At 35.5% G+C, this 25,000-nt stretch overlaps 1 long non-coding RNA gene across 1 annotated transcript in view; it reads right to left on the bottom strand.

Annotated features, from left to right (window-relative positions):
* LOC128247053 (uncharacterized) overlaps positions 1-25,000 on the bottom strand; it is a 476,761-nt gene that overhangs the window by 352,606 nt on the left and 99,155 nt on the right. Inside the window, exon 2 of the long non-coding RNA XR_008263493.2 lies at positions 18,077-18,165. This is a non-coding gene — a long non-coding RNA (uncharacterized LOC128247053). The remainder of the gene's footprint in view (positions 1-18,076; positions 18,166-25,000) is intronic.

The following is a 25,000-nucleotide window of genomic DNA, read 5'->3' as shown; positions in this document are numbered from 1 at the left end:
TGAATCCCAAATTAGCTGCAACGGACTTATAAAATGTATATTGCACTGTCAGTAACGATCATGACAATCATCACATTACTCATTCTAGTTATTCGATTACATGAAATATCTCTTCAAAATCAATCTCAAATCATACACAATACACGCTTGCGAGATCGAAGTCACAATGACAGAAACTCAATATTCCAGTTAGGCATTTTCCACCGTAATCTAATCTCTGTCTCTACCAAATAATATTGACTGAAAACCAATCGATAACTCAAGGGCACCAGGGCCTTATAGTTCTTAGGGCTACTGTTAAAATGCTTCGGGATCTAAGCAATTATAACAAACCTACAATATTTTTACTTACTCATACTAACAAAAGAAGGTACGGCTATGATCTTCAGTAAAGAAGATGAAGATTGGCCAAAAGGATGCAGTGGTCAAGGCTGAAATACTTTAGGTTTGTTTAATCAGAGCTATTCCTGGGATGAACAAGAAAGACAAGAACGAAAATACTTGTTTTAATTTTTATGCACAAGGCTAGCAATTTCTGGGGAGGTGGTAAGTCGACCCCTGTGCTCAATTAGTGCTTATTTTATCGACCCTGAAAGAATGAAGGGCAAAGTCAACCTCAGCGGAAATTGAACACAGAAAATTAAGCCGAGCGAAATACTGCTAAGCATTTTTCCCGGCATGCTAACGATTTTGCCAGCTCTCCGCCTTCACAACCACTCGTATTTATTTCTTTATTGCCTACGGGGAGGGGCTAAACATAGAGTGAACAAACAAGAAGAATGGATTAAGTCGATTGCATCGACCCCAGTACGTAACTGGTACGTATTTAATTGACCTCGAAAGGATGAAAGGCAAAGTCAACCTTGGGAAAATTTGAACTCAGAACGTACCGGCAGACGAAATATCTCTATGTAGTTCGCCCCGTGTGATACCGATTCTTCCAGCTCGCCGCTCTGTAACTACTCCTATTAATAACACTAAATACAATGAATTGAAAACCGGGGCGCAATATAAGATCCAACTGAAGCAGTGTCGCACATGTCCAACGTTTCATTATATGCTCAAAAAGCATAGAATTAATTTTTTCTGCAACTTCGTCTTTCATTTTGTCCCTTTTCCAACTAGTGACCATGACTACTATTTTAATAAATGCAAGAAAATTAGAAAAAAATATACAAAAACAAAAGAAAACAAAGATAAAACTAAGACTTTAAAATCTTCCATTGCCATTCTTTTGAGCAACATGAAATATAAGACTAGCTAACCACAACAATCAACAGCATAAAGTATACTACAAAAGCAGAAGATAAAATCATTAAGATTGAACTAATGAACTCCTTGTAAAAGAGAGTGGCATAATGATAAGGGTCAAAGCGTCATTGGTTCAATTCCTGGCCCAAGCGATGTGTTGTGTGCGTAAACAAAACATTTAATTTCATGTCGATGCAGTTTACTGCGCTGTAATGAGTACCGGCCTTTGCTGGTTGAGCCCTCTCTAATTCCAGTTGTCACAACCTGAATGTGACGACTAAGTGAAGGTTAAAGGGTAGAGGACCGACCATTTGTCTTCTGACGACTACATAGGCGCATAATATAATTAGTGAATACATGGTACATGGTACTTGCTCATGAGACGCGTTTGACTGTACAACATAACCAGCTGTCACAGAGAGTTCACAAGACATACAAGGCATGAAAAAAATGAAAAGGGTTCAATGTGTATGCTTATTATACTGGCAAGCCCCATGTTAGATTAATTTAAACAATATTAATGTAAAATATATAGATCTAAATGGCTTGATTCACTATTTATCAAAACATATCATATTAAGCTACTAAGTTCTCCGAACTGGGCACCCCGCATTATTACATCATTGAGCTAAGGATACTTAATTTAAATTTAGCCCAATGATAAAATTACAAATATGGCACCTAAGAGCAATGTCCATACATCTCGAAATTTGAGTCAATAAAAACACTCTCAATTCTTTGAAATAAATATTTTGTCCAATGAACGCAATTTAAATGTAAGTATTCCAGAATAGAGAAATTGTAATAATAGAAGTTACAGAGATTCTTTCAAATTTGTGAACTATTAAATCTACTTATATCTATTAATCTTAAAAAAACCCTTCAGATGTATAAATATTCTTTTCTTTCCGTTTAGTTCGGGACCATATTTTTGGACGAGCAATTAAAACCGATAGAACCAATGACAGTGTATCCTTTCTGTGATTTCGTTTGCAAAGATATATAAGTTTCCATGCAGCTAGGAAGACGTAAATCTTTTATTTTCCGAAAAACTATTCTATCCCAAACGGTAGAATTCATATTTTCCCGGTGCCATCCTAATATATTGATATGTGTAAATGTATTTCCTGACTTTTACCGACACAGACCACTACAAAGAATTTTCGTTTTAGCAAAATTTAGAGTGTTTTTATATTTACTTATTTATTGACAACAAACAGATGAAAGACATTGTCGACTGCAGTAGTAGTTGAGCTTGAAGAGAGAGAACATTTACACTAGTTCTTTAGCGTATTTTGCCACTCCAATGCCTTGAAGTGAAATGAAACTGTTCAAACAAATAAATATTAACATATCAAAAGCAAAATCTCTCAGAACATTCCATCATTTTTACTCAGAATGCTCTGATAAGTTATAATGTGATGAAAAAATCTGATTATTTTCAAGAGAAAACCTAATGTATTTTTTATTCTCTAGTTAATGCATTCTGCCAGTGGAATCGTTCTAACTATTCCATATTTACTTGTTTAGAGACAATTTTAAGATTAAAAAAAATGTTAAACAGAATGTAGTTAGAAAACCTCTGTCATCTCTAAATTTACACCGGATTCTTCAGAGTTCTGTTAAGCTTGCTAGATAATATAATGAAGTAGAATCGAGGCAGACAAAAGCAAGTGATAACTTAAATTGTCATATTCTTCTTCACGGTATGAAATGTTCCCGTTATTGTCTTGCAGGTTTTGATGAATATTCCCACTAACAATTATTTGTCACACAGTATTGTTTTCTTACACAGGCATGACGCCAGAAAAGTTTGGGAAGAGTGTGAGTGCTAATTTATTTTATCTGACTCGGAAGGATAACTCCTTTGGGATAAGAAATCTGAAGGTAAAGAGCTCTAACGAAGTACCATAAAAATCTTTGTCCAATTTTGCTAAACCATTGTCATTGCCATACAACTGACATACAAATACATACTCATCTTCACAGTATATTCGATATTGGAAACTCCAGCTGTAGGCAATATCTTTCGAAATCAGGAGAATTTAACCGATAAAGATGAGAATTAGTAAAGTACAAATTTACATATAATTTCTGAAATAGGAAAGAGATAAAATTCGTGGGGAAAGTAAAACTTTTATTTCATTACAATTAGGCTTCGGCATTAAATGAATGCGAAGACGACGCCGTCAGAATTTGACGTTAAAATGAAGACGACCAAAACTATTAAATACATTGTATTTTACAACCAGAACCTAATTTACACCACCGTACACTCAATTCTTCTTGGTTTCTTTTCACAATTATTTCAACTGCGCCAGAAATCATTACGCATATAAATATCAAATGTTTCAAATTTTATTCGCTTACTTTTTGATAATACAGACGATCATTCGTTTTTTCGGACTCTATGCTCACATCTAGTACTGTAACATTTTAGATAAACGTTACTCTGTTTCTATGACATTATCGTTATTATAAGATCACGTAGAAAACGCAAAAAAAGAAACGGTTAGCTGAAAAACAATTTCGATAATAGCCTTTCCAAATGATTTTGCACTTTCAAAATTCTTAGAAACTGCCCCAATTTTTTTGTTGTTTAACAACGGAATCTTAAAGTTAGCAGCCAGAGCAAAAATATAAGTTACCAGATATGATTGGAGAGTATTTGAACTAATGGATATTCAGAAAAAGGCATCTGGTTCTTAATCTACGTTGTTGGCGTATTTAAGCCTCAAATCAATTAGGGGGTAACAAAATCATCTTCGACTTTCCATAATTCAACTACTGTTATTCCATTTGACAGAAACCAACTTCCTCCATCTTATTTATTAGAAGAGACTCGTATATCACGATTCGAATCTCACGGACGTACTTCCAGCGTTATTACTAAAAACAGAAACACTTTTTATATATCAATAGGGGTAGAAAAGTCGCACTTATGTACATATATATATTTTTTGCTTTTTGTAAATTAAGGGAGCCATTGTTATATCTAAAATATTTTTCAGCCGTATTCGTGATATAACATTCTAATCTGTTAGTCCATTTATTTTCACACACATAAGTTATAATATTTGTGTCGATTGAGTTCTCGGTTAGAAAATACAGTGGATTTGAAAACATGCACCAATGCTCATGTAATCCCCCCCCCCCAAAAAAAAATCACGTATCTAGGTGCATACGCACGACACGCATGTACATGCATATATCAACTTCAACTAAAATATGATCCACGCAGCAGTCTCAACTAACAAAAACTTCATTTTAAACGTATTTCACTGTTTGCAAACTTGATAGCCGAGTATAAATTATATGCAACATTCTACTTAATATCACATTAAGTTTTGTGAAACTTTGGAAGTTGACGTAATTATACTGGGTTCTAAAACTTGTGGCTCTAGTGCAGTAAAACCAGATTGGATTGTCACACACACACACACACACACACACACACACACACACAGTGAGCTTATGAATTAATGCATGTGTGTTATGTGTATGTATATGATTCTATATAGTCTATATAATTCTATCCTGCAAAATATCTTTCTGTCTGTCTGTATATCTGTCTAGCCCTCTAACCTAATTAACTTCCTCTCTTGGAGGCGGATTAATTAACAATATCTTCATTACCTAATATGCTCATTATCAGGTAATGAGCATATTCGATGACTTATTAATTTATGTTTATTGTGATTGTATTATTACATTTGGCTACATGTTCCTAATTTGTTTGTAAACCATCAAATAAATGATTTCTCTTACTGATTATGGGTGAATGTAACAACTGCCTTGATATTGGAAAGCTATACTTAATACGGAAATCCTTCTGCTAATTCACAGAAATCTAATTATCTCGACACATACTATAAAAATTAGAAAGCATCTGTTCCATGTTTTTATTGATAGAAGTTGGGGACCCTGTTCAATAAGAACATAGCTTAAATTGAGACAGCAAATAAAAAAAGATACAAAATATTGGAGACTAATGTAAGCCCAACATATTAGCAAGTTTAATGTAATAAAAGGTGAAAGTAAATCGCATCTAATGCACTCCGTGTTTCATAGGTACAAAGAGATAAAACAACATTCATAAATGACGAAAGATTAATAATCAGTCTAATTTATTGCAAACGCCTTAATGACTGCTAACATGATCATGTCTAATATGTATATTGAAGAATTATTATTCAAATATTATAGAAATATAACTTGTTGCTAAGATCCAAACACAAGAACAGATACAGGAAACTAGATTTTACAGGTTTAGTTAATGATAGTATATTAAAGGGGCGCGCTGGCAGAAATGTTAGCACGCCGACGAAATGCTTAGCGGTATTTCGTCTACCATTACGTTCTGAGTTCAAATTCCGCCGAGGTTGATAAATTAAGTACCTAGTTGTGTACTGGGGTCGAACTAATCGACTGGTCCCCTCCTCAAACATTTCGGTCTTGTGCCTAGAGTAGAAACGAATGATAGTATATTAAATGTAGTTAAAAGTGTATAACAAAAGCAAACATGATTGTATATCAAACTGTGAAATAGACTCTTTAATAATGAAACAAACTTGATTTAACTCCTGCTCTCTCGCAAGACTAGTTGCATGGATTCCTGAATCAACAGTAGCTAGTATATGAAATCTAGTTCAATTGTTCAATCTGCAACCACCATTTTCGGGGACTGTCATACCACAATAATGTGAGTAAGATTTGATATTCTTACGACTGTGAATCTTACAGGCCTAGTTGTGTCTCATAGCTCTTTCGAGAAATTTAAAGCGGAAGAAAAAGTATTAATTTGTGGTAAGTAGGTTGCTTACCAACCATAAGGTTCCGGGTTCAGTCCCACTGAGTGGCACCTTGGGCAAAGGTCTTCTACTATAGCCTCGGGCCGACCAAAGCCTTGTGAGTGGATTTGGTAAACGGAAATTGAAAGAAGCCCGTCGTGTGTGTGTATATATATATATATATATATACATATATATATATATATATATATATATATATATATATATATATGTATGTTTGTGTGTCTGTGTTTATCCCCACCCCCATCGCTTGACAACCGATGTTGGTATGTTTACGTCCCCCGTGCGTTAGCGGTTTGGCAAAAGGACCGATACGATAAGTACTAGGCGTACAAAGAATAAATCCTGGGGTCGATTTATTCGACTAAAGGCGGCGCTCCAGCATGGCCGTAATCAAATGACTGAAACAAATGAGAGTGTGTAGTAAACATGAATATATGCATTCTAGTTCATAAATTGACTAACTAGCTTTAAAATGGATTTCCTAATTTTTAAAATTAGAACATACAAAACTTGTGTGTGTGTGTATGTTTGTATGTGTGTACATGTTCATAAATACATATTTATGTATCAGGTAAAACAGAAATTAAGGAGATATTTGGTGGCCTGTATCTGCAGGAATTTCACTATTGTAGTAAATGGAGAGATTAACATAGAGAATATAGTAGTGTAGTATTTCCCGACTATGTCCTGCGTATTAAAATAGATAAATGAATACACACATATACCTGCATATATATATATATATATATATATATATATATATATATATATATATATATATATATACTAGTAGCTAAGCCCGATTTCACCCGGTCGGTTTGGATGATGTGGCTGTAAAACCTGCTCTGTGTAAGCATTCGACTTCTTTGGGCACGCTTACGTTAAAAAACAATTTTAGAATGACTTTTTTTCTGTCAAAACGCTAAAAATAACTGACCAACAAAACAAAAGCCAACCACGATTCAACCAAATCCAAAAATAAACCCAAATACTAAGCGAACAAAAGTGAACCATCCCACTTCCATTGCGTGCGCACGCGCACGCACGCACATACACACACACATTCACATACCCCCTTTTACATACACACACATGCATTTACACAGTTGAAACGCTGTTTGATTTATTTTTTCAGCATACAGTTTTCATCATCCCACTACCAAGTATGACATCACCCATTCCTTTCTTATTCGTAAACACAACAGTATTATTATAGTAGATAATCTCGGTAACCATAGGAGCTATGAAAAAAAAATTAAAAAGCCAAGGAACACCACCGGATCATTCTAGACATCTGTAATTTTTCGCGCAATTCTACTCAGCTGTTTGACAGCGAATCCCAAGACAAGAAAGAATCGCCCATGTCAAATTTATATCATATATATATATATATATATATATATATATATATATATCTGTGTGTGAGTGTGCATGTATATATATATATATATACGAGTAAAAATAAATACAAAAAAGGTGGTTTTTTTGTATGATTGTGTACCGGCCATGACGAATGGAAATAGCCCTGAAACTCGAGTCGCCTTTATATATTTGATCCTTTATATTGAACACTCAATATTTCATCTACATTCAATACTTTATTTCATGGTGCCATCCATTTTTATTTTATTTTATTTTATATTATATATTGTATATTCCATATTCTATACCCCACATTGGTTCTGCAGGAATATAAATAAAACATAAAAAACAGACAGTGTTGGAACTCTTTTAAACAAAATAATATATATATATATATATATATATATATATATATATATGTGTGTGTGTGTGTGTGTGTGTGTGTGTGTGTGTGTGTGTGTGTGTGTATGTATATATATATAGATATATATATATACACATGTTTAATTGATGAAGGAAACGGAATATAGATCTAGCACTAGTCTTTCTTCAGTAAGACGATCGTTTCGACCCATCCTGAAACTGTCTGGCATGGGTAGAATTTTGTGTATCTAATTGTGCTGCATCAATTTGTGCAGCTTGTGTCACATCAGATATAGGCAGAGTTTTAATTTGTTTCTTCTATGATTCTGTGTCTTTAATTTATTGCGTGCGCGCGCGTGTGTGTGTGCGTGCGTCTGTACGCCCGTGTGAGTGTGTGTTTATGACCGGGAGTGCACCCGCCACCGATAACCTAAATGTAATCTTTATTCGATATTAGGTACCCTCTATATTTTACGATTGTATGATTTTAATTTTATGTTATGTACCCACGGAGAACAGTAACCGGTCATAACTAGAATACAGCAGGCACGAACAACATGCCTAGGACATCTCAGTATATTTAGCGGGACATCCCCTTCTTTAAGCATGCACTTGATGTGACACAAACTGCACAGATTGATACAACAATTAGATGCACAAACTCCTACCCACAGGATGGGTCGAAACGATCGAGGTACTAGTCGAATAAAGGCTAGTACTAAATCTATCTTCCAATCCCTTCAGTTATTATCGCAACTAACACTGTGGAATTCCTGACGTAGATCCAGCTTAAATATACTCCAACCGTGGGTAACTCCAAGCAACCCAAGCTGCTCTCGTGTTTTATTCAACACACTAATTGACATATACCCATTAGTCAACAAAATCACACGCACACACACACACACACACACACACACACACACAAGTAGTTCAAATTTAGAAAAAACAAAAGGCGAAAACAGGGAAAGGAACAGCAAACAGGTGTATTAGTTTAATGATTGGTAATAATGGAATATTCTTCGACGTTTCGAGCCTACGCTCTTCGACAAAAAGGATTGAGAATTAAAACATGGAGAGAGAACGGGAGAGAAACAAAATGTGTTGATATTAACGGTAATGGTTCACCATGATGAATTGGAGATAAAAACGGGGACTGGCCGAACTAGGGTGCGCAAGCGCGTGTGTATATGTCATAATGGTGTGTGTGAGTGTGTATGTATGAACAGGGATGAGCGCGTGTGAATGTATATTTGGTTGCGTTTAAAATTATGTGCGTCTGTGCATGTGTATGTGTATAAGTAAAGTAATGCATACATTTTTTGACTGATGTGCGTTTCTTGGTATGTATCTGTGTGTGCGAATGGAGATGTGTACATATGTATGGGGTTATCGTGTGTGTGTGTGTGCGCGCAAACGCATGGGCTGTATGTGTGAATGGGAAGGTGTGTGTATGTGTACATGTAAATTAGTTCGTGCGTTGTGTGGAGCAATGGGCGTTTCGTTTAAATGTATGAGTGTGTAAGCATATGGACGTGAATTTATGTGCGTGAAGCTATTGTGTGTGTGGTGGGTCGAACACTTCAAATGTAAAACTTCTTCCTGGAAGACCGAGGCTGATATTATCCGATGAGGGAATCAATTTACAATCATTATTTTGGACCACTAAGCTCACCGAAACATCTGTTGGACTCGTAAAACTCTTATACAACCCCTTTAATTCCTGATATCGTCTTTATTCTTTGTAAGTGGGACCTTTTAATATGTAATAAACATATCTACATTTTTTGTATTACATATATATTTAGTATTTTTTTCTTTTGCATATGGAATTGCCTAACTGGCCGATCCTTACAGTCTCTTCTTTATCTGTTCAAGTTTAAACCTCTTGAGCTCTACGAAACATATTCTATACGGAGAATATCTGTCTCTCATCTCCCCCCCTCTCTCTCTCTCTCTCTCTCTCTCTCTCTCTCTTTTCTGTATATATATATATATATATATATATATATATAGGTGCAGGAGTGGTTGTGTGGTAAGTAGCTTGCTTACCAACCACATGGGTTCATTCTCACTGCGTGGCATCTTGGGCAACGGTCTTCTACAATAGTCTCGGCCTGGCCAAAACCTTGATTGGATTTAGTAGACAGGAACCGAAAGAACCCCGTCGTATATATGTATGTATTTATATGTATATCTGCGTATGTTTGTGCTTGTCTCCCTAACATCGCTTGAAAAGCGAAGCTGGTGTATTTACGTCCCCCGTAACTTAGCGGTTCGGCAAAAGAGTGATAGAATAAGTACTAGGCTTACAAAGAATAAGTCCTGGGGTCGATTTGCTCGAATAAAGGCGATGCTCCAGCATGGTCGCAGTGAAATGACTGAAAGAATAAAAGAATATAAATATATATATAAAACCGTAACGTAGGTGGCGTTTTGAAGCGCATCCAGCTGTAAAAGTATGTCAAAACTGGCCTTGCGTGTGCTTGTACCACGTAAAAAGCACTCACTGAATTCCATAGGGTGGTTGGCGTTAGGAAGGACATCTAGCCTTAAAAAAACATGCCGAATCAGACATGCAATCCTGGTGCAGTCTTCCACCTGTCCAGCCCCTGTCAAGCCGTCGAACTCTTGGCAGCATATAAGGCGGATGTTAAATGTTGATGAGTGTGTCTTGGTATCTGTGTTTTCCCACCGCAACCGCTTCAAATCCGCTGTTGGCGTGTTTATGTTCCCCATAACATAGCGGCTCAGCAGAAGGAGACCTATAGAATATGTAGCAGACTGGGATCGATTCATTCGACAAAAAGTTTTGCAAGGCTGCAGTCTACCGACTTATACAAGTAAAATTATATATATATATATATATATATATATATATATATATATATATATATATATATATATATATATATATATATATATATATATATGCATGGCTATATATCTATATAGGTATATATGGTTGTTCCATAAAATACTAAAGCATTTAGCGTCAAAATTTGGTGATAATTTGTCAACCGGAGTCTTTGAGGGATATGGCTTCCAGTCCCATAGCTGGTTGTTGACAACTTTTTCCGCCTTGTAAGGATTATTTACCCAGTATTTCTGCTGTTCTAACGGCAAGTCTGCGTTTGAAAAATTATCATCTCCTTATTTGTATCATTCATGCATATTTATATATCTTTTGTCAATTCCATAATTTCATGAATGACATCAGTTGTTTATGGACTACGATTTTTAAACTGAATTTGTCTTAAACTAACAATACGGATTCTTTAATAATTCTATAAATTATAGGTATATGCTGGCGTTTATTTATCCAGATGATTTGTGATTTACTTCCATTTTTAGAAAAGTATTCTGAACTTTTCGAGAAATGTAGGCAGACAACGTTTCCAATGATAGTGCAGTCTTTAGAATTTATTATGGTATATTAAGCGAGATGGGAGAAGAGAGAATAGGATAAGCAAAATACTCAGTTAGTGCACCAGGCTAACAATATTGTTCAGATCAGTAAAAAGCTCCGCGTCGCGTATTCTTGTGGCAACCAGAAATGACTAATGAAAGCAGCATTAAATATTTAGGTCGTTCAATTTTTCTCAACCGATCAATGCACCAATTGAATAAACCTATCAATAACGAACCTATAATGACTACTGGAAACAGCTGTAAGTCCAAATTACCGAAATAAAGAAAAATATATAATAACTATTATTTATACCTTATCTTGCATATATATATATATATATATATATATATATATATATATATATATATATATATACATATGTTCATCCTCCGCGAGTCATATTTTTTTAACCATGATCAATTCAAGCTCATATCAAAATCACTGAAGACAGCTTAATGTATTAATATCATCATTGTAATAAACTAAATATGCATGTAAAAGATAAAGGCTAAAAAAATAAGTAGATGTTAATAAAATATAATATAAATCAAACTCATAAGGTTATAGTAATTTAGATATTCTTTGTTTGTAGTAGCATCGATCATGAGAACTTGTTGAAAGCAAGTTAAATATTTGCATTGAAGAATACGAAATATAATCATTAAACTGGCTCCAGTAATTAATTTTGTAGTGACGTTTCGTTGTAGGGGTTCACAATTATAAAACTGAATGTTATGAAAATTAACATGAAAGGAAATTATCTAATAAGCTTTTACTTTGATGGCGTAATTATAGAAACTAAACTATTGACGATGATATCAAGAGAAAATGACTGATATTTACTAGATCCCACTTACGATTTTCCATGAATTCTCAATGCGTATTGTATTGTTGAGCAGTAATAATGAATAATACAGTATGTATCCCATAACAACTATGCACAAACGCATATATATAATATATATATATATATATATATATATATATATATATATATATATATATATATATATATATATATATATATATATATAGATATATAATATATATATATATATATATATATATATATATATATATATATATGTATGTGCATGTATGTATATATATATATATATATATATATATATATATATATATATATATATATATATATATATATGGGAGAATATACAAATAATAACAACAGACGAGGACAGGTGGTGTAAACAACAAAAGGATATATTAGTATGACGCTCGGGAATACGGAAAGTCTTTGACGTTTCGAGCTACGCTCTTCAACAGAAAGAATACGGAGACAAGGAGAAAAACACGGAGAAAAAAATTGAATAGTGTTCAGTCAACGGTCAATCATAATAATGGCCGATCATAACAATGGCTGACCGGAAGTTAGAAATTCTTTTTTCAGGAGAGCTAAGAAAGGGGGAGATAACAAACGGTGATCGGGAACGAGGGGCTGTGTGTGGGAGGTAGAATGCTGGTGATCTTGACGTATGTAGTGTGAAAATGGGGAAGGGAGAAAGGGAGAAAGTAGTTGGTCAGTTGTAGTGTGTGCGTGGTGTGATGCGAGGGTATTGGTGTGGTGTGATGTGAGGGTGTTGGGAGGTGGGGAAGGCATGGATGGAGTGTGGGTTAGGCTGAGGGTGGGGTAGAGGTAGGGGTCTGTGGGTAGGGGTGGGGTATGTGGGTAGGGTGGGGTATGTGGGTAGGGGTGGGTGGTGGGTGTAAGGAATGGGATGGGGTGGAGTGGGAAGGTAGAGTAGGAGTGTGTTGGGGTGTGGTGGGATGAGCTTATGAGGGGGTGTTGACGAGGAGGGAGAAGGGGAAGGTGGATGTAAGAGAGGGGGAAGATGGGTATGGGAGGGGAGAGGAAGAGAGGAGAGAGGGTGGGTATAAGAGAGGGAAGGTGGGTATGGGGGGGAGGGAAAGAGGGGGAAGGTGGGTATGGGGGGGACAAAGAGAGGAAGAGAAAGAGAGGAAGAGAAAGAGAGTGAGAGAGAGGGGAAGAGAGTGAGAGAGTAAGGGTGAGAGAGTAAGAGAGTAAGAGTGTAGAGAGTAGGAGAGTAAGAGTGTAGAGAGTAAGAGTGTAGAGAGTAAGAGTGAGAGAGGGGGGGAGTACGAGAGAAGAGAGTGAGAGAGAGTAAGAGAGAGGAGAGAAAGAGTAGGGGTGAAGAGAAGTGGGAGTGGAGAGAAGTAGGAAGAGAAGTTGGAGTGAAGAGAAGTAGGAGTGAAGAGAAGTGAAGAGACGTACAAAGAAGTAGGAGTCTGAGCAGGAGGTGGGGGAGGGGAGAGATGGGTGGTAGGAAGGAGGGTGGGGGAGAGAGACAGGAGGAGGGGGTTAGATGAAGAGTGGAGGGGAGTTGAGCCCATGTGGCGCAAAGGAGCGAAGATAGAAGATTAATCCCAGTTCACGGCGCAAAGGAGCGAAGATAGAAGATTAATCCCAGTTCACGGCGCAAACGAGATAGATAGATAGATAGACAGATAGATAGATACATACATACATACATATAAACACACATGTATATATATATATATATATATATATATATATATATATATATATATATATATATATACATGTGTGTTTGTATGCATATATGTATGTATGTATACATGTATGTATGTATGTATCTATCTATCTATCTATCTATCTATAACACAGGATGTGTGTGTGTCTGTGTGCTTATCATATCGTTAAAATTCAAGATCCACCCAACCAATTTCAATGAAATTTTCCTCATGCTTTACATAGGGTCTACGGCGTGTCATGGGCGAAAACAAATTTCAACTTGTTGCCTACTGCGGATCCAGGAGCAGATAAATCACATTTTAAAAACATTTTTCACCGTTATGTCCCGTGACTTGAGTATCCAGTCGCTTTCCTTTAAATTTTCAACAAACATTAATCAGTCTCCTCGAATTGCTGTTGACTAAAAAATTTCCGACGCCGATTATGACCCCACCCATCCAAATGCAGAGTTATCAGATTTCAGTATACTGCACTGGATTTTATCTTTTTATCGGTCATTTTCCGACGATAAAATATTGACATTATTTATGCATTATAAATAGAGTATAATATTTCATGAAAACATTTTTTGTCCAATTTAGCAGAAGAAATGAGAAGAATATTGAAGTTTTTGTCGGCGCCCTGTTGATGTTTTATGTTACCATCCCGCGCACCACCGTGCTATGTGCGTGTGTGTGTACGGCTGGGTAAAGGCACAACAAAACCATTCATCCATTCTCCAGAAGTGCCCTGTTGATGTTTCACGTTTCCAATCCTCCGCAACACAGCATGGTCCAGCAGCACGTCTGCTTTCTATATCATGCATATCTGAACTACAAGGGTTGGACAAAATAATGGAAACACCTAGCATCGTTGCATCATAATTTTAAAATATCTATAAAACCGTCAAAAGCTTATTTATTTTTGTTTTTTGATTTATTACTAGTGTTTCTTAATATGTTTTGCTGGAATTGCTGTTTATTTTCAGATATCATCAGAAAAAGGTAATTAAAATTCATTAAAATGACAGATCTATCGGACTTTCAAAGAAGTCAAATTGTTGGTGCTCGTATAGTAGGCGCTAGCGTAACGAAAACAGCCGAAATATTAGTGTATCGAGAATTACTGTCTCGAAGATAATGACAGCCTTTGAGAAAGAGGGAAAAACCTCCTCGTCGAAACAAAACTCCGGAAGAAAACCAAAACTTTCAGATAGAGACCGTCGGAATTTTACGTGAATTGTTAGAAATGATCACAAAGGTACAGCTTCCTAAATTGCTGCAGATCTTAATGACCAGCCTGGGAACACAGTTTTCACAAAAACTGTTTGCTGGGAGCTGCACGAAGCCGGATTTCACGAGAGGGCTGCAATCAGAAAACCACTACTTTCAAAACAAATGTTGCAAAGCATTTACAGTGAAGTAAAAACCTACAGAATTGGTCGCTAGAGCAGTGGAAGAATATTATTTTCTCGGACGATTAATCCTTTACCTTATTTTCAACTACTGGCAGACTATACGTGTGGAGACAGCCAAAAGAAGCATTTGACCCAGACTACCTTCTTCCAACTGTTAAACATGGAGAAGGATCTGTGATGTTCTGGGTGGGGCATATGTCTTGGATATCCGCCGGCCTAATAGTTTCCCTTCATGGCAGAATAAATAATCAAGATTATTTAAGCATTTTATATGATCAAATTCATCTTATGGTTGCAGAACTGTTTCCGGAGGGAAACGCAATCTTTCAGGATGATAATGCTCCAATTAACACAGCTAAAGTTGTTACTGAATGGCACGAAGAACATTCTAATGAAGTTGAACATCTTATCTGGCCATCACAGTCCCCAGATCTCAATACTATTGAACACTTATGATGCATTTTAGAAAAACAAGTAAGGAGTTGATATGGTCCAACATCATCACTACAAGAACTGGAGACTGTTTTTTCAGTTTGGTAGAAATCATTTTCTTAACCTCCATCGCCAAGATGGTGTAATCGTTTAGCTGAGTTTCAAGAATACATTCAGTTAGCAGTGTAGGAGCTAACTCCTCAAATGCTTTAAAATGCGTTTCATAACGCTAAGGAGAAATAGGAAGTATGCAGGATGCAGACAAGTTGAACATTTTCAATTGTTTTGGTTATAAATATAAAATTCGATGAGTTTTTTTTTTAATTTGCTCAATTTAATTGAAGCGGGTAGTTAATTCTGGAACGCTCTGTATGGTTGTTAGTTGTTGCGTTGCTCGAGTAAATATTAAAATCAAAGGTCTCGCTGTAAACATCGCATCTTTTCGTTAAGCTTATTGTATCAAGAAGTATATTATCCTAAATGTATCTCTCCTTTATAGACATAGCTGCGTGCTTGAAAATATTGTTTTCCAATCATGTCGACTTGGGTTCGTTGGTCAATTCTCTTTCATTACAGCTCCATGCCAACCACAGCCTTGTGTATTATATAATTGCCATTATAGGAATAAACCCAAATAGTAGTTTGCTAGAATGGAAACTACTAAAATTTATATGTTAACAATAATATATTCGTCGTCGCTAAGTGATAATCCATATTTGTTGTATTGGGTCTCTCTATCGAGTGTCTTCTGACCTAACCATCAGACAACATACCCGGTAGAATATGCTTACACCATTTGTTACGTAATTAAAATGGAAAGTGGGGGTTATAGCCTAAATTGATACATATTACATGGCGGTAATTACGTGCTAGTTACTGTAATTACCAAGTGTGACTGACTTCTGGAAGTTGTCCTGCTACCGTGAGATCATATTGCGAGAAATTATTCGTACATCGTTAAGGTATAAGTCATATTGTAATTTACTAAATTTGACAAATTCCGTGCACGTAAGATATAAACCAATATAATTTTGCATATCTTAGCAGAATATAAATTATTCATGGGTCCTCCGAAATTGGATTTAGTGTACATCCATATGTCTTCGTGTTGGTGCATATGTACAGTGTGGCACATGTAGAAAATAGATTTTCTTGGGTTCAGTATGTTCTTAAATAACTGACAGTTATGGGGGTACACTGCTTAGTGATATACGAAGCATTGAGAATTAAATGTTCAGAAACAAGCGCATTACGTATGCATATATGTATTTATGCATATATGTATTTATGTCTGTATGTCTGTATGTCTGTCTGTATGTATGTATGTATATATATATATATATATATATATATATATATATATATATATATATATATATATATATATATATATATATATATATATATATATAATTATAATACAGGGTATCTAAGAGATACCACCACGCTGAAAAATAGCAGTCAAATCCTGACTCTAAAACCAGAGTCAGGATTTGACTGCTATTTTTCAGCGTGGTGGTATCTCTTAGATACACTGTATTATAATTTTAAATAATTATTACCTTTGATGGTTTTTATTCCCATGCTGACCACTTGATAAGATCAATATTGTAAATATCGATCTTATCCTTATTTATATATATATATATATATATATATATATATATATATATATAAACAAATATATATAAACATGTATACATATACATACATAAAAGCATACATAATTACTTTGTTTCTGAACGTTTAGTTCGGCAGTAATACTCACTGATGAAGACTATCACAGGGTCCGAAATCACATGATATGATTACGTCTGCAACACATTTGCTCGTTTCCTCGAATTCAGACGTGTATATATATAAATGATTTACTGTGATTCTTGTGTCATATGACTCCAATTTCTAGCAATGCTGTGTACTATGCTTATTATATATATATATATATATATATATATATATATATATATATATATATATATATATTTGTGTCTGGGAAGAGTCGTACTCTTTTAGTGCTTTATTAATTTAAAACACTCACAGATTTCCACTCATTTAATTATTTATTTTTACTAAAATTTTCGTTGCGAGTTGCAACCTTTCCAATAGCAAAAATAAATGATGAGGAAATGGGTGTGTTAAATTAATATGGCACTAAAAGAGAATGATGATTCTCCCCCGACACAATAAAATATGCTCCAACACACGAATTCACATAAAAAAATCTTGCAAAACAAATACAAAAAACTAAATATATATAAATATATATACTTTTCGTTGTCGCGTCTATTCTTGCTTCGGACAATGGACATGAGTTAAAATAAAGTAAAATCAGTAATAAACGAATGACGAAAAAAAATATAGTGCGCGTGTTTATTTGGCGAAAAGAATAATGGCCGTCCCGAAATACAACAATATATATATATATATATATATATATATATATATATATATATATATATATATATGTCTCCTTACGCATACATATTAATATATTTATATTAAAGTCTACCTACCTTCAATTTCACAGTTTGAATCCTAAATGTAATGCACTGCTAAATCCGAGGCGAATCCAAATGTAATCCGTATCGTAATTGTTCCTGAACTATAAGAATAAAGGTAAAATGTATGAATATATATTTAGCGCTAGCAGAGAAGCACACACACACACACACACACACACACACACACACACACACACACACACACACACACACACACACACACACACACACACACACACACACACACACACACACAAAGAAAACAAAAAATGGAACAAAAACATAACAGGCGACAACAAAACATCCGAACAGTTAGACGGTACAAAAAAGGACAGGAAAAAACAACGACGGGTCATTCGGAACTTCCTATCCTCAGTCGAGCTTCAGATCGTCGTTGCATCCATGGGTGTATGTATGTATGTATACTTACACCACATGGCTGTCTCCAGCTTGCCTCGACCAAATCCACTCACAAAGTTTTGTTTGGCCCGAGTTATATTAGAAAACACTTGCCCAAGGTGCCATGCATTTGGACAGAACCTGTAACATGTTACTTGGTTGCACAATCAGACAACCCAGCTATGCATATTGGCCGTAACTAAGTCAACAAAATTGTTTTCATTTCTTATTTATTACCTCTTGTTATGTATTCTGCGATAAATATAATTAGTTGTTATATATACACTTCGCAGATATGCAGAATGCCTATTTCTTATAAATTCATTACTTCGTTATGAAAAATGCATTAATTGATTGTTTAACGAGTTGGTCTGTTAGCACTACTTTTTCAACACTCAGCTAGACAGTCACATGATGTGCTGCTGAGATGATAGCCTGGATTGAATGGATTTCTACTACTTTGATGTGTTTGTGTGTGTGTGTGTGTGTGTGTGTGTTTAATTATCTACCTCTACGCAGATACACGTAAGTACTACAAAGCTGTTAATACTCATTTCGTTAAAGTTAACTACAAGATATTACTGCTGCCAACATCACACAATACAACAGATCAACTATTTCATTAGCAAACAACTGTCGTTAAGTTGCTAAATCCTATTAGTTAGAGAATAGCTGGCACTGATGGATGTTTCCCTCTACAAATCTGTGTGTTGTGATTTAAGGGAATATGTTTGTTAATTCTTATAGATTGTTTAAATACCGATGCGTGTTTTCAGTTTCCAGTCCGTTTTTCATCTCGAATCAAAATGACATGAAGAAGTATCTCTCTACGTAGATCGACGATTTAAATGTCATATAGTGTTCGTTTATTGAAGCAGCCCTCTGAAGCTTTTGATAGTTTATTAGGGCATTTTTACGAAAAATTAGACTTCAGTCATGGTTGACGGGAGTGCATCATGATTTATAAGTCTATTTGAGTGTTTGTGTCTTTGTGTGTATTTGCGTGTGCTTGTGGGCGTTTGTGTATATATTTTTGCGTGTATTTTATTGTAGTTTATTTCTCATTGTTTAGGCGTATTCTCAGCGTCTTCAGTCTATGTTTATCTATCACAGCTATGTGCTATTCATATTGCATATTATAAAATTGCTAGCAGTTAGAGCTTGCTTAAAACTACTTTAGAATATCCAGAAGAGACAGTTCGTAATCAGATATAAAATATGAATTAATACACATTTGAGTAAGAGCTTTAATCCAATTCATTCTTGGAATAATATGTTTCACGTTATATTTAAAAAAATTCCACGTAATGAAGAGCCAGTTCCTAGCCCAGAAACGAAGCTGTTTTATAGGTATATTGTATAAATTAACAAGAATTATACTTATGTATCTACACAAGTATTTATACATGCAAGCACGTATGTTATTGCGCGATCTTCGATTTTCGTATTTATTCATCTACATGTTAGTATATCTGCTCATACATGTTGGCAATTATTAATGACCAACTACCGAATTATTTTACATAATTTCATAGTTCAAATACCATTTACGAATTGCAACTATAATCTCCTAATTAGCTGTATGGTTTATGGCTTTGTGAAGTCCAGTTTTTTAAGATTAGTACCTAGGCAAATCCTCCACAATGCAACAATGCATCTAAAGCTATTCTTCACATGAACCAACATGAGATTTCCCATTTGCTCGACAGATTTGTTTTCTTTTCTGTAATATTTACCATAACAATGTGGAGGCGCAATAGCCCAGTGGTTAAGGCAGCGGACTCGAGGTCATAGGATCGCGGTTTCGATTCCCAGACCGGGCGTTGTGTGTGTTTATTGAGCGAAAACACCTAAAGCTCCACAAGGCTCCGACAGGGGGTGGTGGCGAACCCTGCTGTACTCTTCCACCACAACTTTCTCTCACTCTTACTTCCTGTTTCTGTTGTGCCTGAAATTCAAAGGGTCAGCCTTGTCACACTGTGTCACGCTGAATATCCCCGAGAACTACGTTAAGGGTACACGTGTCTGTGGAGTGCTCAGCCACATGCACGTTAATTTCACGAGCAGACTGTTCCGTTGATCGGATCAACTGGAACCCTCGACGTCGTAAGCGACGGAGTGCCAACTACTAAAACCATAACAATAACATTGTTGAGCAACAGATTTTCACTAATGTGAAAAGTTTATTTTGCCCATTACAGTTAATTTTAGATAGCCTGCGAAGCCAATGTTTTACAAAGTATTTTCCAAAAATATTCTACCAACAATCTTTTTCTCTTTATTACGAGTAAGTATGCAGTTGCTTTATTTTAAATGATTTTAATATTTTAAATTGGGGATATGCTTTTTAAGTATTGTATAATGTTTTGGCTAAGGAGTTTAGTCCCACAGGTAGCTAATATCATCATGGCGTTTTCGGAAAGTGTTTATGAAGTGGGTGATATTTATAGTTTTAATTATTTCAGAATCTATATAGGTTGCCGAGACTAGATCCCTTTTAGGCATCGAGTATTTCGTTAATTCCTGTTTCAAGATTACAAGAGCATGCCTTTAGAGTGGTAATTAATATAACGAATGTTGATCCAAGATAGTCTTTTCCGCTCAAGTATGTTGCTTTCAATTTTAAGCTTTCTTATGACGTATCTATGCATGACATGCTGTTCAATAAACAACTTTTGGTCTCATAATTAGCGCGGCAGGGTTATATCATGTCCATTTCTTCTTGGGTGTCACTTGGAAGATACTTTTGGACAAGCTTCTTTCCAAATCTTATGATATTTTTAATTTACGCATAGTTGATTAGATTATAAAATATATGCTTCGTCGTTTGACAGTAGATGTTTTCTGTTTGTCTCGATGTTAAGCTGCCTTATTTTATTTTAGGCAGCAGTGGCTATAATAAGTACTGATGTGGAAATATCCGGTGTTAGTTAAAAGCTTTGATGTTTTAATATCTATGGCTCCATCTCATCCCGTTGGTATCAGTACTGACATAGCAGACATATTGCGAAGCACAGATTTACTTATTCAGAGAGTTCTAAGGACGATATTTATTTGTACGAGTGCAATATTCTATGGCTTGGTTACGCGTACCTACATAAAAATTCCATCACATTTTCATTACTCTGTATTTTTTATCAGGTTTCAGAGAAATAGACATAGCATTTTCAGTAATGTCCTTAGATGGATTGTAGTTTTTCCTCATTTTACAACTATCTAATGGCATTTATTTCTAGCGAAAGTCTTTCTGTACAAGCCGTTTAGAACGTAGTAACTTAATTAAGGTTCTTCTTTATACCTATATATTTAACAAATATTTTCAGGTCGCTGAAAAAGAATATTTGTTAGACTATATTTTTTCTGTGTGCCAATTCAGAAAACAAAAAGGACAAAGGGTTGTCGAAAATATGAACCACATTACACCGGTTGTATTACCGTGGAAGAGAGTCCTGCGACTGTGTGATTAACTTCAAGATAGTGGACCAAAACGAAGGTAAGGTTTGTATGGTCGTGTGTATGGTATCTGAAATTTAGCAAATTCTCTAGCGTCTACGAGTGGTGAACATAATCGAAAGCATTGTTGTAATTCAAGTAGACTGTAAAAATATTTCTCCGATTCTATCTCACGTCGAATATCACAGTTTTGTTTTATATATATATATTCTTTTTTTGCTTCATTTTCAGGTAGTGAACATCACTATCTAACTGATATCTTTGCATAGATGAACGATCGTTTTTACCCATTTTCCGTATGAGGGAGGGCGCATGTTTTGTTTTACATTTGTTCACTTTGCAGTTGTTGACGGGTAATTTATAACAGTAAAGGGTGTACCTCTGTTGTATATGTACAACCCCATATAGTTAATTGCTGTTAAAATACCTTGGTAGGTCTTATATTAATGAAAGTTAAGTGTACTATTTCTTGTAGCGTGAGATTAAAAACTGAACTAACCCATCTTGAAACATTTCATGAAAAATGTTTTCGATTTAATTATAGTCTTCACTATTTCAATTCGGAGTACCATTATCATCGTCACTTTTGCCACAGTCGCCGACGCCTTAGTACAGATGATCAGCCTGACCACAAGATGAGGTGGCATAGTAAGAGTAGATGCAATGCTTGATGTTGCATACGACTTTGATATAGGCAGATCTATTTTAGGAGAATATTCACATATTATCCGAATACTATCACAAACATCAACGATCCTCTGACGATTCAAAAATATTGCATGGTAGAATTTTGCCGTGAAATAATTTTGTACTTGTTCCTACAGTTTTCAATCTCTATGAATAACTAACTGTAGTGCATGTATGTTGTTATGCATGTATGTTGTTTTATTTAAAGATTTCATGCCATTAGAGAAGCCGGTTTCCAATCTAGATCTAAGGCTCCTTCACTAGAATTTCAACTACATCAACATGGTATTTTGTATGTATGTGTGTATGTATGTATTTTTGCATGTATGTTTGTAGATTTGTATGATTTGTTTTATGTATGTATTCTCATGCATATAGCTGCATATATACTTTAATGATAAGCTTTTAGAAAGTTTTACAGATTTTTATAGTGCCAATGATGGCTTGGATCTGTAGTCTTCGAATCAACTTTCTCCTCTCTAGTTTTGAGAAGCCTCCTTCCTCAAGAATGGTATCTAGGCAATGTGTTACATATTCCAGTGCCCCCCCCCCCAAAATTACAAGTATAGACCTGAACTTGTGATGTGGGTAGAGTAACTGTAGATTTGTAAATAGTTCAGCGTATGTATTTTCTTTTTCACCGATCTTTAACTTGATGTTAATATCCTCAGGGCAGCTGATTTCTACAGGTGTACATAGTTTCTCATCCTTATCCCGAATCATTATGTCAGGTCTATTATGTTTACATTTTATAGAGGTTTTCACTGGGATATTTCACCGGTACTCTTTCTTAATATGAGTGGCTATAGCTTCACCATACTGTAGGTTCTTATTTCTTTGGCTTCAGGGATATCCTTCCGACACATCTCACTATACAGTGTCTTAGCCCCAACATGATGTCTCATTCGTAGATAAAACCGTCATGACATTTTCGGACAACAGCTTATGATGCGGGGGAGGTTTTCGGTGTTAACTCCACAAATCTGCAACAGTCGTCACATTTTTTGGCTCTCTCTGCGTCCTTGTCTCTTTTGTGTATAAGTTATTTGGTTGATATTTGCTGTTTTTAGGGTGAAAACGCATACACTTCAAAGTGAGAAGTAATAATCCGGTTATTGGCTCATGATAGACCGATTTGATGATCAATGTTACTATCATCTCGGAGTTTACTACTGACATGCCAATGGTCTTCTGCTGATATACGCTCATCCTTTCATCTGATACATTGCGGTAGAGTCGTGTGACATCTTTGCGCATGTATTCAAGGTTATCAGACAAGGAGTGCTGCTCAAGTAGATGCTTTTCAAGTCTTATGATGTTATCAGCTTCATGTATGCAAACTTGGTCAAGGAATGCACTCCGACGCTGGGTGGTTAATAGATGTTGTTGAACGGATATGATACGAATTTCAAGGGCATTTTGGATCGATGTTAAGATTCTGCCGCCTTGTTTTCGTTGATGTGGAGTTTAAGTGTGCAGAGTATTATCTTCCAGGTTTCACATCAATAACTCGGATCTCATCAAGTGTCCAATTAAGTAGTCCCTATTTTAGTATGAGTACTGGCACGATAAAAACACATTGTAGGCCACTGTTTAATTGAATGCAGAAAGTTCCGAGGTCCATATTTTCTGTATTCAGCAGTAATATTCTTTAGTGACGCGTGTCATGTCAAAGGGGCCATCGGAAAATATGTTTCCATCTATCCCAAGGTACCTGTAACATTCTTTGTTAGGTATAGGGGAAACAGTTAAGTCATTGATGGAAATGTTGCTAGCCTGGTTTATTGTTTTCCCTCTTTTCCCACCCATATAGCTACATTTACCCTGGCCAAACTTCAACCCTCTATCCTTTGATGATGTTGTAACCAGGTCAAGGCTCTTTTATGCATGCATGCATGTATATATTTATGTATGTATGTGCGCGTGTGTATGTGTGCGCGGCTTTGTGTGCATCTACACATTGGAATGGATAGTAATAGCCTAGTTCCAAGAAACAAATAAACCAGCAAGAACGTTGAAATTCCAAGAGACTGAACTGCAAATATAATAGTTAGTAACAGTTTATTAAACTGTATTTTTAAACTTAAACTCACCCTATCTCTCCACTACCAATCTTTTCCATTTGTTATATATAATTTAATTAGTTATCAAGTAGCAATTTCCTGGAAAACTACTTTATCTTTACTTCTCATTAGATTTCTTTTATTTGTTCCTTTATATAGTTGTTTTTATTGTTATCTCTTGTTAGCAGTTTACGTGAAGACTTTTAGTCGAATGTATCGACCCCAGCACTTATTTTTTAAATGCCTGGTAATTAGTCAATCTTTTTCTTTTGCCAAACCGCTAAGTTTCGAGGACGTAAATACAACACCAGTTGTCAAGTGGCAGTGGTGTCAC

This window comes from Octopus bimaculoides, chromosome 2, assembly GCF_046866305.1.
Source record: "Octopus bimaculoides isolate indiv1 chromosome 2, ASM4686630v1, whole genome shotgun sequence".
Taxonomy (NCBI): Eukaryota; Metazoa; Mollusca; class Cephalopoda; order Octopoda; family Octopodidae; genus Octopus; species Octopus bimaculoides.
The sequence above is the reverse complement of the archived record's forward strand: the minus strand, read 5'-3'. Positions and strand labels throughout refer to the sequence as shown.